This window comes from Budorcas taxicolor, chromosome 1 (genome assembly GCF_023091745.1).
Source record: "Budorcas taxicolor isolate Tak-1 chromosome 1, Takin1.1, whole genome shotgun sequence".
Classification (NCBI taxonomy): Eukaryota; Metazoa; Chordata; class Mammalia; order Artiodactyla; family Bovidae; genus Budorcas; species Budorcas taxicolor.
This window is the reverse complement of record NC_068910.1, coordinates 119002045-119015886: the sequence shown is the minus strand read 5'-3', so window position 1 is coordinate 119015886 and position 13842 is coordinate 119002045. Positions and strand designations below refer to the sequence as shown.

At 40.6% G+C, this 13842-nt stretch overlaps 1 pseudogene; it reads left to right on the top strand.

The window, feature by feature from the left end:
* The first annotated feature begins 269 nt into the window (after window positions 1–269).
* On the top strand, window positions 270–11414 carry LOC128052424 (fatty acid-binding protein, heart-like; annotated as a pseudogene).
* The last annotated feature ends 2428 nt before the right edge of the window (window positions 11415–13842 follow it).

Below are 13842 nucleotides of genomic sequence, written 5' to 3'. Positions count from 1 at the left end.
TAGATGGACCTTTGTTGACAAAGTAATGTCTTTGCTTTTTAATATGCTGTCTATGTTGGTCATAACTTTTCTTCCAAGGAGTAAGCATCTTCTAATTTCATGGCTGCAGTCACCAACTGTAGTGATTTTGGAGCCCCCCAAAATAAAGTCTGATGCTGTTTCCACTGTTTCCCCATCTATTTCCCATGAAGTGATGGGACCAGAGGCCATGATCTTAGGTTTCTGAATGTAATCTTCTCATTTAGCACAAACTAAATATGGTTTTTACCATGAGGACTTCTGAAAACTTGGAAATAAGCAATGCATTCTATGAATTAAATATTAGAAACACCAGAGAGCCACGGGAGGAAGTAAGCCAAGAGCTCACCTGTAAAATTTTTATTAAAGAGCAGACAGATTCAAAATTTTAAACAAGTTGCCTTGTTTCTAATCTTAGAAAGAGAGACGTGAGCAATCATCAACATTTAGTAAAGTGGAAAACTGCTCTTCACTGTGTCTTTGCAGAAAAGGGGAATGGTTAGCCCGATGGTTAATCCTACATGTTAACCTGACTGAGCCATGAGATATCCAGACATCTGGTCAAATGTTATTTTTGGTGTTTCTCTGAGAATATTTTTGGATAAAATTAATATTTAAATAGGTAGACTGAAAAGCAGATTACCCTCCTTAATATCAGTAGGCCTCAACCAATTAGTTAAAAGTTTGGATAGAACAAAAACACTGACACAAGCAAGGGAAAATTCTCCTACTTGACTGCTTTCAAAATGTGACATTGACTTTTCCCTGTCTTTGGATTTGAACTGAATCTTTGGCTCATCCTGCGTCTTGAACTTGCCAGCCTTCCAAATGGAACTACACCATAGGTTCTCCTACGCGCCAGGTCTTTGGACTCATACGGGAACAAAATCATTGGTTCTCCTTGGTCCTTACCTTGCCACTCACCCTGCATATCTTGAGACTGTGTCAGTTCAGTTCAGTTTAATCACTCAGTCATCTCCAACTCTTTGTGACCCCATGAACCACAGCACACTAGGCCTCCCTGTCCATCACCAACCCCCAGAGTCCACCCAAATCCATGTCTATTAAGTCAGAGATACCATCCAACTGTCTCATCCTCTGCCATCCCCTTCTCCTCCTGCCCTCAGTCTTTCCCAGCATCAGGGTCTTTTCAAATGAGTCAGCTCTTCACATAAGGTGGCCAAAGTATTGGAGTTTCAGCTTCAACATCAGTCCTTCCAATGAACACTCAGGACTAATCTCCTTTAGGATGGACTGGTTGGATCTCCTTGCAGTCCAAGGGATTCTTAAGAGTCTTCTCCAACACCACAGTTAAAAAGCATCAATCTTTTGGCGTGCAGCTTTCTTTATAGTCCAACTCTCACATCCATACATGACCACTGGAAAAACCATAGCCTTTACTAGACGAACCTTTGTTGACAAAGTCATGTCTCTGCTTTTGAATATGCTGTCTATGTTGGTCATAACTTTCCTTCCAAGGAGTAACCATCTTTTAACTTCGTGGCTGCAGTTACCATCTGCAGTGATTTTGGAGCCCAGAAAAATAAAGTCAGCCACTGTTTCCCCATCTATTTGCCATGAAGAGACAAGACCAGGTGCCGTGATCTTAGTTTTCTGAATGCTGAACTTTAAGCCAACTTTTTCACTCTCTTTCATTTTCATCAAGAGGTTCTGTAGTTCTTCTTCACTTTCTGCCATAAGGGTGGTGTCATCTGCATATCTGAGGTTATTGATATTTCTCCTGGCAATCTTGATTCCAGCTTGTGCTTCCTCCAGCCCAATGTTTCTCATGATGCACTCTGAATTTAAGTTAAATAAGCAGGGTGACAATATACAGCCTTGACGTACTCCTTTTCCTATTTGGAACCAGTCTGTTGTTCCATGTCCAGTTCTAACTGTTGCTTCCTGAACTGCATACAGATTTCTCAAGAGGCAGGTCAGGTGGTCTGGTATTCCCATCTCTTTCAGAATTTTCCACAGTTTATTGTGACCCACACAGTCAAAGGCTTTGGCATAGTCAATCAAGCAGAAATAGATGTTTTTCTGGAACTCTCTTGCTTTTTCCATGATCCAGTGGATGTTGGCAATTTGATCTCTGGTTCCTCTGCCTTTTCTAAAACCAGCTTGAGTATCTGGAAGTTCACGGTTCACATATTGCTGAAGCCTGGCTTGGAGAATTTTGAGCATTACTTTACTAGTGTGTGAGATGAGTGCAACTGTGCAGTAGTTTGAGCATTCTTTGTCATTGCCTTTCTTTGGGATTGGAATGAAAACAGACCTTTTCCAGTCCTGTGGCCACTGCTTGAGACTTTTTAGCGTCCATAATTGCATGAGTCGATTCTTTATATTAATTCTCTTTATATTTGCCAATATAAATACATAACTATTCATTCTGTTTCTCTGGAGAACCCTAACTAACACAGTCAGTGTGGAGTACAGAAATTGGTGGAACAAAGAGGTGAAAGACCTGTAGTAGTCCCACAACTAATGGCAGTCAAGGAGGATTTCTTCCCTGGTCCACAGACTCCACCTTTCTGAAATCTATTCCATGCATGACTTCATTATGGAGATTTTTAAGCTATCATATCTCGACACAATTTAACCTCAAACCAACTATGGATTTGTGTTCAGGTCCATACTCACTGAACAACCTCTGTTTGCAATTTAGCTTTCCATGAACAACTTCTCACCTGGAAAAATCCTCTATTCATGCCAAGCATTTAAGATTGTGTGACATGCTGTATGAGAACCTGTTCTTCTTGCTGAGTTGACATTTTATCAGGCTTCTTTTGATGAAAGCATTTTTATTTCCTTCAGTCCATGCTGGATGATTCAACATTCCAGACATAAAATTAGGAATGTAACTTTGTGTGTATGTTTTTGTGTTAGTAACTCAGTCATGTCTGACTCTTTGTGACCCCATGAACTGTAGCTTGCCAGGCTCCTCTGCCTATGGGGATTTCCCACAGGAGAATACTGGAGTGGGTTGCCATTCCCTTCTCCAGGGGATCTTGACTTAGGCCTAGACAAATCCAAGTTTCTGTGGTTGGTTGGGTGATGGTAAGAGACAAAATCTAGACTAATAGTAATCAGCCCCAAGACTTCCACTAGAACTATTTGCAAATATTTGGAATGAGACATGTTCTTTATGGCAGCTGCTAAATGGCTAGAACTTAAGTCTGGAGTTCCATAGTCAACTTTGCCGTATTTACTTGACTAAGAACAAAGCTAATGCAGAGGAAAACAATGCCAACAGATAGGTTATATCTACACTACTTAATCTAATATCTGAATCCAGCTATCTCTGAAGGCAACAGTGTTCTTTCCAGTTATGGAAGCCAACAATTTTTATATTGGTTTAGTCTGCTTGGCATAAGGCAGCTTGTATTGTGTCTGGGCTTTTGTAACTTTCCATAGAAAAAAATAACTAACTCACACATATCAAATTAAAAAATAAATTCTCTGTATTATGTACTGGTCTCTGTGAACCTAGAGAGTAAACCCACTCTTGGTATGCTGACAGATCGCATTTTTAAGTGTACAGAACTGAGGATCAGACCTTGGATTAGAACAAACTCATGAATTCAAATGCTGGTCTGAGAGGAAGTATAGTGTAGGAGGTAAGAACATGCATTTAACCATAATAAGGTTGCATTGCAATGTATCCTGCCTGTTTACTCAGTGAGCGTTCTTGAGCATGCAAGTTATTTAACTCCTCTCATTCTCAGTGCTCACATTTGTTAAGTGGAGTAATTAATATTCCATTTAATCAAACTCATAGTATATACCAAGAGAATTCAGTACAAGGACAAGTAACAACAAGAGTTAAGAGTTACTGGTCATCCATTATTTACAAACCATTGCTTTAAGTCATATCAGTTCAGTTCAGTTCAGTCACTTAGTCGTGTCAACTCTTTGCAACCCCATGAATTACAGTACGCCAGGCCTCCCTGTCCATCACCAACTCACGTCCAGACTCACGTCCATCGAGTCAGTGATGCCATCCAGCCATCTCATCCTCTGTCGTCGCCTTCTCCTCCTGCCCCCAATCCTTCCCAGCATCAGAGTCTTTTCCAATGAGTCAACTCTTCGCATGAGGTGGCCAAAGTACTGGAGTTTCAGCTTTAGCATCATTTCTTCCAAAGAAATCCCAGGGCTGATCTCCTTCAGAATGGACTGGTTGGATCTCCTTGCAGTCCAAGGGACTCTCAAGAGTCTTCTCCAACATCACAGTTCAAAAGCACCAATTCTTCAGCACTCAGCTTTCTTCACAGTCCAACTCTCACATCCATACTTGACTACTGGAAAAACCATAGCCTTGACTAGACGGACCTTAGTCGGCAAAGTAATGTCTCTGCTTTTGAATATGCTGTCTAGGTTGGTCATAACTTTCCTTCCAAGGAGTAAGCATCTTTTAATTTCATGGCTGCAGTCACCATCTGCAGTGATTCTGGAGCCCAAAACAATAAAATCTGACACTGTTTCCACTGTTTCCCCATCTATTTCCCATGAAGTGATGGGACCGGTTGCCATGATCTTCGTTTTCTGAATGTTGAGCTTTAGGCCAACTTATTCAGTCTCCTCTTTCACTTTCATCAAGAGGCTTTTTAGTTCCTCTTCACTTTCTGCCATACATGTTTTTATTGGTCATTTGGGGCTTGATATTTTTTTGGCTTTTTGGTCAGAATCAGCAAGATATGAAAATATTTTTACCATTCTTGGTTTTGGACCCTTCTTGTCTCCTTGTATAAAAAAAAAGAAAATATTCAAGTCCTTCCATTTGATTAAAGGAGTTCATCTAGAAATAGAAAAACTGAAACTGAAAATAAAATATCAAAAAAGAAAAAAATGTCACCCTGTCCTCTGGCAAATTTAAAGTTATAATTCATCCAACTTTAGTCAGTCTGAGAAACCACATAATATCCTAAGCCTTCAAAACTTAGCAGCTATTCATGCACAATGAAGAAAGCTCAGTCAAAACCCTTCTGTGGTCTCCCTGAACTCATGAACTCTAATGACTTTTCTGGCTCTTTCTTCATGCAGTTCAACTTGTAACAAAAGCGACAGCTTTCAGAAAGCAGTGGTTCAATCACTAACCAGAGTGTGGATGTTATGAGAACAGAGCTCGACTTTCAAACAACTGGCTCCATAGACAACTTGGCCTCAAGAAACAAAATATCAAATTCCATAACTATGATCAGCACTGCTACCTCAAAAGCCATTCTTCCAAATACTTGTCCTTAGTTGCAGCAGCAACCTGGTAAGAGAATATGGGTGTCTCAAAATAACCCACCATAACTATCAGTTCAGTTCAGTTCAGTTCAGCCACTTAGTCATGTCCGACTCTTTGTGACCCCATGAATTGCAGCACACCAGGCCTCCCTGTCCATCACCAACTCCCAGAGTTCACTCAAACTCACGTCCATCGAATTGGTGATGCCATCCAGCCATCTCATCCTCTGTCGTCCCCTTTTCCTCCTGCCCCCAACCCATCCCAGCATCAAAGTCTTTTCCAATGAGTCAACTCTTCACATAAGGTGGCCAAAGTACTGGAGTTTCAGCTTTAGCATCATTCCTTCCAAAGAACACACAGGGCTGATCTCTTTCAGAATGGACTGGTTGGATCTCCTTGCAGTCCAAGGGACTCTCAAGAGTCTTCTCCAACATCACAGTTCAAAAGCATCAATTCTTCAGTGCTCAGCTTTCTTCACAATCCAACTGTCAGATCCATACATGACCACTGGAAAAACCATAGCCTTAACTAGACGGAACTTTGTTGGCAAAGTAGTGTCTCTGCTTTTGAATATGCTGTCTAGGTTGGTCATAACTTTCCTTCCAAGGAGTAAGCATCTTTTAATTTCATGGCTGCAGTCACCATCTGCAGTGATTTTGGAGCCCCCAAAAATAAAGTCTGACACTGTTTCCATCATAACTATGAGAAGAAACAATTGTAGCCCAAGACCTACAATTTCCTTCCTACCTGCTTTCATCAACTTTCCCATCTAAGGACATAGACCATATTGAATATCTACTTGAAGCTATAGGGATTTACATTCAAATGTGGAACTTAAAGCATTCATGAGACAACTGTAGAACAATTTTGCAGATGGAAATGAAAAAATAATCTTAATAATCAGGCCATGCAATGGTTTACTGTATGTCCATTTGTGTATAGAGCTGGTCAATTAACTTGTAAGATGACTTAGTTAAGAACTGAATAGATGAGAAAGCTGAAGCTCAAAACACTTAAGAAATGTGACTGGTATCACACAATTTAAAGGGGCTTCCTAGGTGGCACTAGTGGTAAAGAACCCACTTGCCAACACAGGAGACGTAAGAGATGCAGTTTCAATCCCTGGGTTGGGAAGATCCCCTGGAGGAGGGTATGGCAACCCACTCCAGTATTCTTGCCTGGAGAATCACATGGACAGAGGAGCATTACAGGCAACAGTCCATGGGGTTGCAAAGAGCTGGACATGACTGAACCAACTTAGCACCCACCCCCCAACCCCCCCACCCAACCCCTATCCCCACCCACCCCCCCACCCAACCCCCGTCCCCACCCACCCCCCCACCCCCACACACACACAGTTTAAAGATAGAATGCAAGATCTGACCCAGTTTCATGTAAGGACTGAACCACAGTGCTGTATTGTTTCTCTTATAGAGAAGGAGGAACAATGCAGAGAAAGTCAAACTATTTTTGTGCAAATGTGATCTACTGAATGGGGCAGCAGTACTGGGAAACAGCCTTTCATGCCAGAGGGATTTTCTCTGTCTTCTGCACGCAATTGCTTCCGATCAGAGAATTAAACAGTAGACTTGCATAAGACTGATTGGAACAGAGTAGTCATTACTTTTCCAAAACTGCCCATTGCACCTTGGCAGGTATTTATGTTTTTCTAAAACAGGAGAATGCCCAGAAGCACTGCCATGAATCGAAATGCATAGACCTTTTAGCTGGATTCTTAGGGGGCAACTTTACAAGTGCTTGAAATAATGGCTAAAGCAATTTTTTAAAATGTATTCAAATAACAGTTATAAGTACAGTCAGATTGTTCTACCTAAGAAAAAGAAAGGTAATTACCTGTAAAACACATAAAATGCATATTGTTTACTTATCATTAACTCTGCACACCTTTATGCTAATGGATAGACTAAGACAAGCTTCCAACTATAAGGTGACAGAAAGAGCCAGAGTAAGTCAGAGAAACACAAAGACAAAGACCTTCCCAGCTGACTGGATGACATCCCAGTAACCTTGAAGAATCCCTGTGTATTCTTCACAACCTTCAATCACCTGTGGAAGCGGTAAATAATGGGAGAAAATCCAATAGGTGCTAGAGATCACTTTACAGACATTAGTTTCTCCTTACACAGTCTCTACCAAGGTGACAGCAAACCACTTATTGGACAAAGACTAGAAAAGCAAGAAAGAATATAAATGACAAGATCCAACATAAAAGTCAAAGTCTTAATTCTCTGAATCCCAAGAACCCTTTTATTTCTTTTCTTTCAATTTTTTTTTTATTGAAGTATAGTTGATTTGCTATATTGTGTTATTTTCTGGTGTACAGCATAGTGGGAAGCACATTTTAAGGAAATGCATGGAAATTAACTAATGTTTATTGAGTTCCAGCATTGTGCCAGGCAATTTACATATAGTATATGTCGAAACGTGTTCTCAAAAAACCTTTTAGTGCTTTTATTCCTTCATAATCTATCCTTCCTGAAGGGAAGCAGAAATTATCCAAGGAACCACTGCAAAAATGTAAGCAAATAAGAACACAACAAAAGTCACTCCTGATTCTGACTTTATTTTGTAATGTGGTTCAGTACAGTTCAGTAGCTCAGTCTTATCTGACCATTTGTGACCCCATGAACCACACCACACCAGGCCTCCCAGTCCATCACTAACTCCCAGAACTTACCCAAACTAATGTCCATTGAGTCGGTGATGCCATCCAACCATCTCATCCTCTGTCGTTCCCTTCTCCTCCTGCCCTCAATCCTTCCCAGCATCAGGGTCCTTTCAAATGAGTCAGCCCTTCGCATCAGGTGGTCAAAGCATTGGAGTTTCAGCTTCAACATCAGTCCTTCCAATGAACACTCAGGACTGATCTCATTTAGGATGGACTGGTTGGATCTCCTTGCAGTCCAAGGGACTCTCAAGAGTCTCCTCCAATACCACAGTTCAGAAGCATCAATACTTCAGCTCTCAGCTTTCTTTATAGTCCAACTCACATTCATACATGACTACTAGAAAAACCATAGCCTTGACTGGATGGACCTTTGTTGACAAAGTAATGTCTCTGCTTTTTAATATGCTATCTAGGTTGGTCATAACTTTCCTTCCAAGGAGTAAGTGTCTTTTAATTTCATGGCTGCAATCACCATCTGCAGTGATTTTGGAGCCCAAAAAATGAAGTCAGCCACTGTTTCCACTATTTCCCCATCTATTTGCCATGAAGAGACAGGACCAGACACCATGGTCTTAGTTTTCTGAATGTTGACCTTAAACTCAACTTTTTCACTCTCCTCTTTCACTCTCATCAAGAGGCTTTTTAGATCTTCTTCACTTTCTGCTGTAAGGGTGGTGTCGTCTGCATATCTGAGGTTATTGATATTTCTCCCGGCAATCTTGATTCCAGCTTGTGCTTCTTCCAGCTCAGCATTTCTCATGATGTGCTCTGCACAGAAGTTAAATGAGAAAAAAAAAAAAAAAAAGAAGTTAAATGAGCAGGGTGACAATATACGTCCTTGACGTACTCCCTTTCCTATTTGGAACCAGTCTGTTGTTCCATGTCCAGTTCTAACTGTTGCTTCCTGACCTGCATACAGATTTCTCAAGAGGCAGGTCAGGTGGTCTGCTATTCCCATCTCTTTCAGAATTTTCCACAGTTTATTGTGATCCACACAGTCAAAGGCTTTGGCATAGTCAATAAAGCAGAAATAGATGTTTTTCTGGAACTCTCTTGCTTTTTCTATGATCCAATGAATCTTGGCAATATGATCTCTGATTCCTCTGCCTTTTCTAAAACCAGCTTGAATATTTGGAAGTTCATCGTTCACGTATTGCTGAAGCCTGGCTTGGAGAATTTTGAGCATTACTTTACTAGCGTGTGAAACGAGTGCAGTTGTGTGGTAGTTTGATCATTCCTTGGCATTGCCTTTCTTTGGGATTGGAATGAAAACTGACCTTTTCCAGTCCTGTGGCCACTGCTGAGTGTTCCAAATTTGCTGGCATATTGAGTGTAGCACTTTCACAGCATCATCTTTTAGGATTTGAAATAGCTCAGCTGGAATTCCATCACCTCCACTAGCTCTGTTCGTAGTGATGCTTTCTAAGGCCCACTTGACTTCACATTCCAGTTTGTCTGGCTCTAGGTGAGTGATCACACCATCATGATTATCTGGGTTGTGAAGATCTTTTTTGTACAGTTCTTCTGTGTATTCTTGCCACCTCTTCTTAATATCTTCTGCTTCTGTTAGGTCCATACCATTTCTGTCCTTTATTGAGCCCATCTTTGCATGAAATGTTCCCTAGGTATCTCTAATTTTCCTGAAGAGATCTCTAGTCTTTCCCATTCTATCATTTTCCTCTATTTCTTTGCATTGATCGCTGAAGAAGGCTTTCTTACCTCTGCTTGCAATTCTTTGGAACTCTGCATTCACATGGATATATCTTTCCATTTCTCCTTTGCTTTTCACTTCCCTTCTTTTCACAGCTATTTATAGGCCTCCTTAGACAGCCATTTTGCTCTTTTTCATTTCTTTTTCTTGGGGATGGCCTTGATCCCTGTCTCCTGTACAATGTCACGAACCTCTGTCCGTAGTTCATCAGGCACTCTGTTGATCAGGTCTAGTCCCTTAAATCTATTTCTCACTTCCACTGTATAATTATAAGAGATTTGATTTAGGTCATATCTGAATGGTCTAGTGGTTTTCCCCACTTTCTTCAATTTAAGTCTGAATTTGGCAAAGGAGTTCATGATCTGAGCCACAATCAGCTCCCGGTCTTGTTTTTGCTTTAATGTTTTGCTTGTTTTAATGTGGTAGTTTTGGTCAGTTCTGAAAAGAATTTTGAGAACAAGAGTCTGTGATTTTCATCAAGTACTTTTACTTAGCTTATGGTGATTTCAGTAATAGAGAATGAACCATGTTGTCAATGGCTAAAATAATTTCACTGAAATAATTTATAGTGACAGATGGACAGATAGATATGGATGTAGATTCATATATAGATAACCTCCATTTTTTCTCGATAAACCTTTTAGCAAATATTGGTGAAGCAAAGTTTGTCTTACAAAATTACCAGTGGAAGGTCAAAACATAAAGTTGAAATATATTTGTCTAGCTGAGTGATTAGAACACTTCTAAGTGTCTAGTCCAAATTTAAGCAAGAAAGGACTCAATTCTCAATTTTTGAGCCACATCTAAAATGCTTCATATTTATACTCAAAAACACTTCTTAACAACAAGGTCCTACTGTATAGTACAGGAACTATATTCAATATCTTGTAGAAACCTAAAATAGGAAAAATCTGAAAAAGAATAGTTAATATTATATAATTTATATATATGTCAATGACTTTGCTGTATGCCAGAAATTAATACAACATTGTAAACCAACTATACTTCAATTTAAAAAAACCAAAAGCCAAACAAAAGCTTTTTCAAATCAGCAAACTATCTGATTCCAGTTGCTGTGTTTAATATGAAAGGCAAATACCACAATGCATACAAGCAGAAATGCTTGAGTCAATTGCCTGAGGTTTAACTCTCGATCTACTATTCAGTAGCTCAGTAATTTAGCACAGGTTACCTAACCTTTCAAACCTCAGCATCCTCATGTATAAAATGGGTATAATGGAAGTATCTGCCTCATGTGTTGTTGTAAGAAAAATTGAAGTAAGAAAACAAACAACCTTAGAACAGTCCCTGGGCCAGCCCCAGAATCCTTGCATGCCTACTCTGTTGTCTCCTTCTCAGCCTTGCCCAGCCTCCCCCTGGCGGACACCTTCATGGGCATCTGGAAGTTAGTGGACGGCAAGAATTTCAATGACTACCTGAAGTCACTCAGGGTGGATTTTGCCACCATGACCAACCTACCACATCACTGAAGTGAATGGAGACACAATCACCATGAAAACACACAGCATCTTCAAGAACACAGAGATCAGCTTCAAGCTGGGAATGGAGTTTGGTGAGACACCAGCAGATGACAGGAAGGTCAAATCCACTGTGATGTGCTGGATGGAGGCAAACTTGTTCACATGCAGAAGCGGAACAGACAGGAGGGAACCCTGGTGCAGAAAATAGTTGATGGGACACCCATCCTGACACCCACCCAGGGCAGTGCAGTTTGCACTCACACTTACAAGAAGGAGGCATGACCTGCCCACTCCTTCAACTGCTCTTCTGCCAGTTGACTCCTCCCTGACTCAGCACCAGATTGCCTCATTTTTCTCCTCTTGCATTTTGTACAAATTCAGCTTGATTGGAGGAATTCTCGTGGGGTCAGGTGGCAGCAGCCTGGATCCAGTTCCGTTCTCATTGTGTATGTTTTTGTTTTTTAACTACTTTCAAAGGGTGCTCTGATGTCAATAAACCAAAGCCAAAGTCAAAAAACAAAAACAAACAAAACAGAAAGCACCTGTGCCTGGTACCTTCTATGCACTGAACAGATGTCAGTTAATATGCTTACCAAATTTCAAGGTATTGTAATTGTGGCAGGATAATTTGAGATACTAATCTTTTTTTACTGTTCTGTTCTCATTGATGCACAAAATTCAAAAGACTGGAAGCGATTTTGGTATATTTTTATCTTTCCCCACCGTGAAGAAAATAATCAAGATTTTTCAGTCCTAGCATGTAAGAATTTCTTTTGCTCCAGGAGAGAACTAACGACTTCTGTTTTATAAAACCTTTAATGAAGCAATAGGGCTGAATTTCATTTAAAAGGGAAGAGGAGAGATGAAGGGAAAGAAAGAAACCTGGAAGAAATGAGAGGATGAGCCTCCTTCAGACCTAGAGCTAGATGGGGTTGGATTTTTGGCAAGCAGAGGAGATTTATGTTCCTGCTGCACAGGGTCCCAAAGGGGAGATGGAGAGGGATCGCTGAGGTTGGCCTCTAGGATCTAGACCTGGAGAGAAGCATCAGGTCTTGTGTGAGCCAGAAGAACCACTACAATAGAGATCTCTGAGCAGGCCCAGCACACTCCTGCCAGAAAAACAACAGAAGACCAACATGTGTAAAAGCAACACGCAACAGAATACAAAATGGTAATGACAAAGATAATATGGGTGTTGACCAGGTCACTTGCTCATCTCCGCTTGCCCCAGTTCAAGTCTTACAGAGTCGTAAGAGAGAGAAGCCCCCAAAGCAAAACTTACATTGTTTCTTACTGCCCTGATAATTGAAAACCAGGCCCAGAATTAATTTATTTTAAAAAGAAGAAGTTCAGGGAACTTGAACTTGTGATCCAGTGGCTAAGACTCTGAGCTCCCAATGCAGTGGGCCTGGGTTCAATGCCTGGTCAAGGAACTTGATCCCACATGCTGCAAATAAGAGTTCACATGCCACAGCTAAGACCCACCACAGCCAAATAAATTAAATCAGTAAATAAAAATTTTAAAAGATGAATTTCAGGAACTTCCTGGCGGTCGAGTTGGTTAGGACTCAGCGTTTTCCCTGCCAGGGGCTCAGGTTCAATCCCTGATCAGGGAACTAAGCTCTCACAAGCTGCACAGCATGGCCAAAAGAAAAAGATGAAGTTCTTTAAGTTAAGCAATGCATAGCATAAAAGTATGAGCTTTGCAAGGTTCTACCGTATAGCACAGGGAACTATATTTAATATCCTGTGACAAATCATAATGGAAAAGAATATGAAAAAGAATATGTATAACTGAATCACTTAGCTGTACCCCAGAATATATAACTATAAATCAATTATACTTCAATAAAATTTGAAAGAAAAAAACAAAGAATTATGAGTTTTTGAGTTATTTTAACCTTAGTTTAAATACTAGCTATGTGTATAGCCATGAGTAAAGGATTGAAATTCACTAAAATTTAGTTTCTATATTTATAAAATTATAACATAACTTGAAGCTTATGTATAAAAATTAATAATTCATAAATTGCTGGACATATCATATGGCAAACATTCATATGGCAAATAAATGGTAGTTATTAGTATTATTATATAAATGTGCTCCATTAAGCAGAAAAAAAATTGCCAGTGAAAGATGACCCTGCCATAAAAGGATGCCTGCTGAAGGTGCAGTAACTGGTAAACAACTCCGATCCCCTTCAGGACCAAGGCACTTTTGAAGCAGACTACCTGAGATGTGGGTCTTCCCTGGTGGCTCAGATGGTAAAGCTTCTGCCTACAATGTGGGAGACCTGGGTTCCATCCCTGGGTCGGGAAGATCCCCTGGAGAAGGAAATGGCAATCCACTCCAGTATTCTTACCTGGAAAATCCCATGGACAGAGGAACCTGGTTAGGCTACAGTCCATGGGGTCGCAAAGAGTCGGACACGACTGAGCGACTTCACTCTTCACTCACTCACTCCCTCACCTGAAATGGGGATCACATACCACATGCATTAGCAGAATCTGGGAAAGTACATGGAGACCTGTATCTCCAGATGCTAGAAAAGGGAGCCAGGGGGTATGGAACATAAAGTTGGATAAGGAAGAAACTATTAATGTGGGAGCACTATCCTATGACACTGTTCCCAAGTGGCACTAGTGGTAAAGAACCTGCCTGCCAATGCAGGAGACTCAAGAGACACAGGTTCAATTCCTGGGTCAGGAA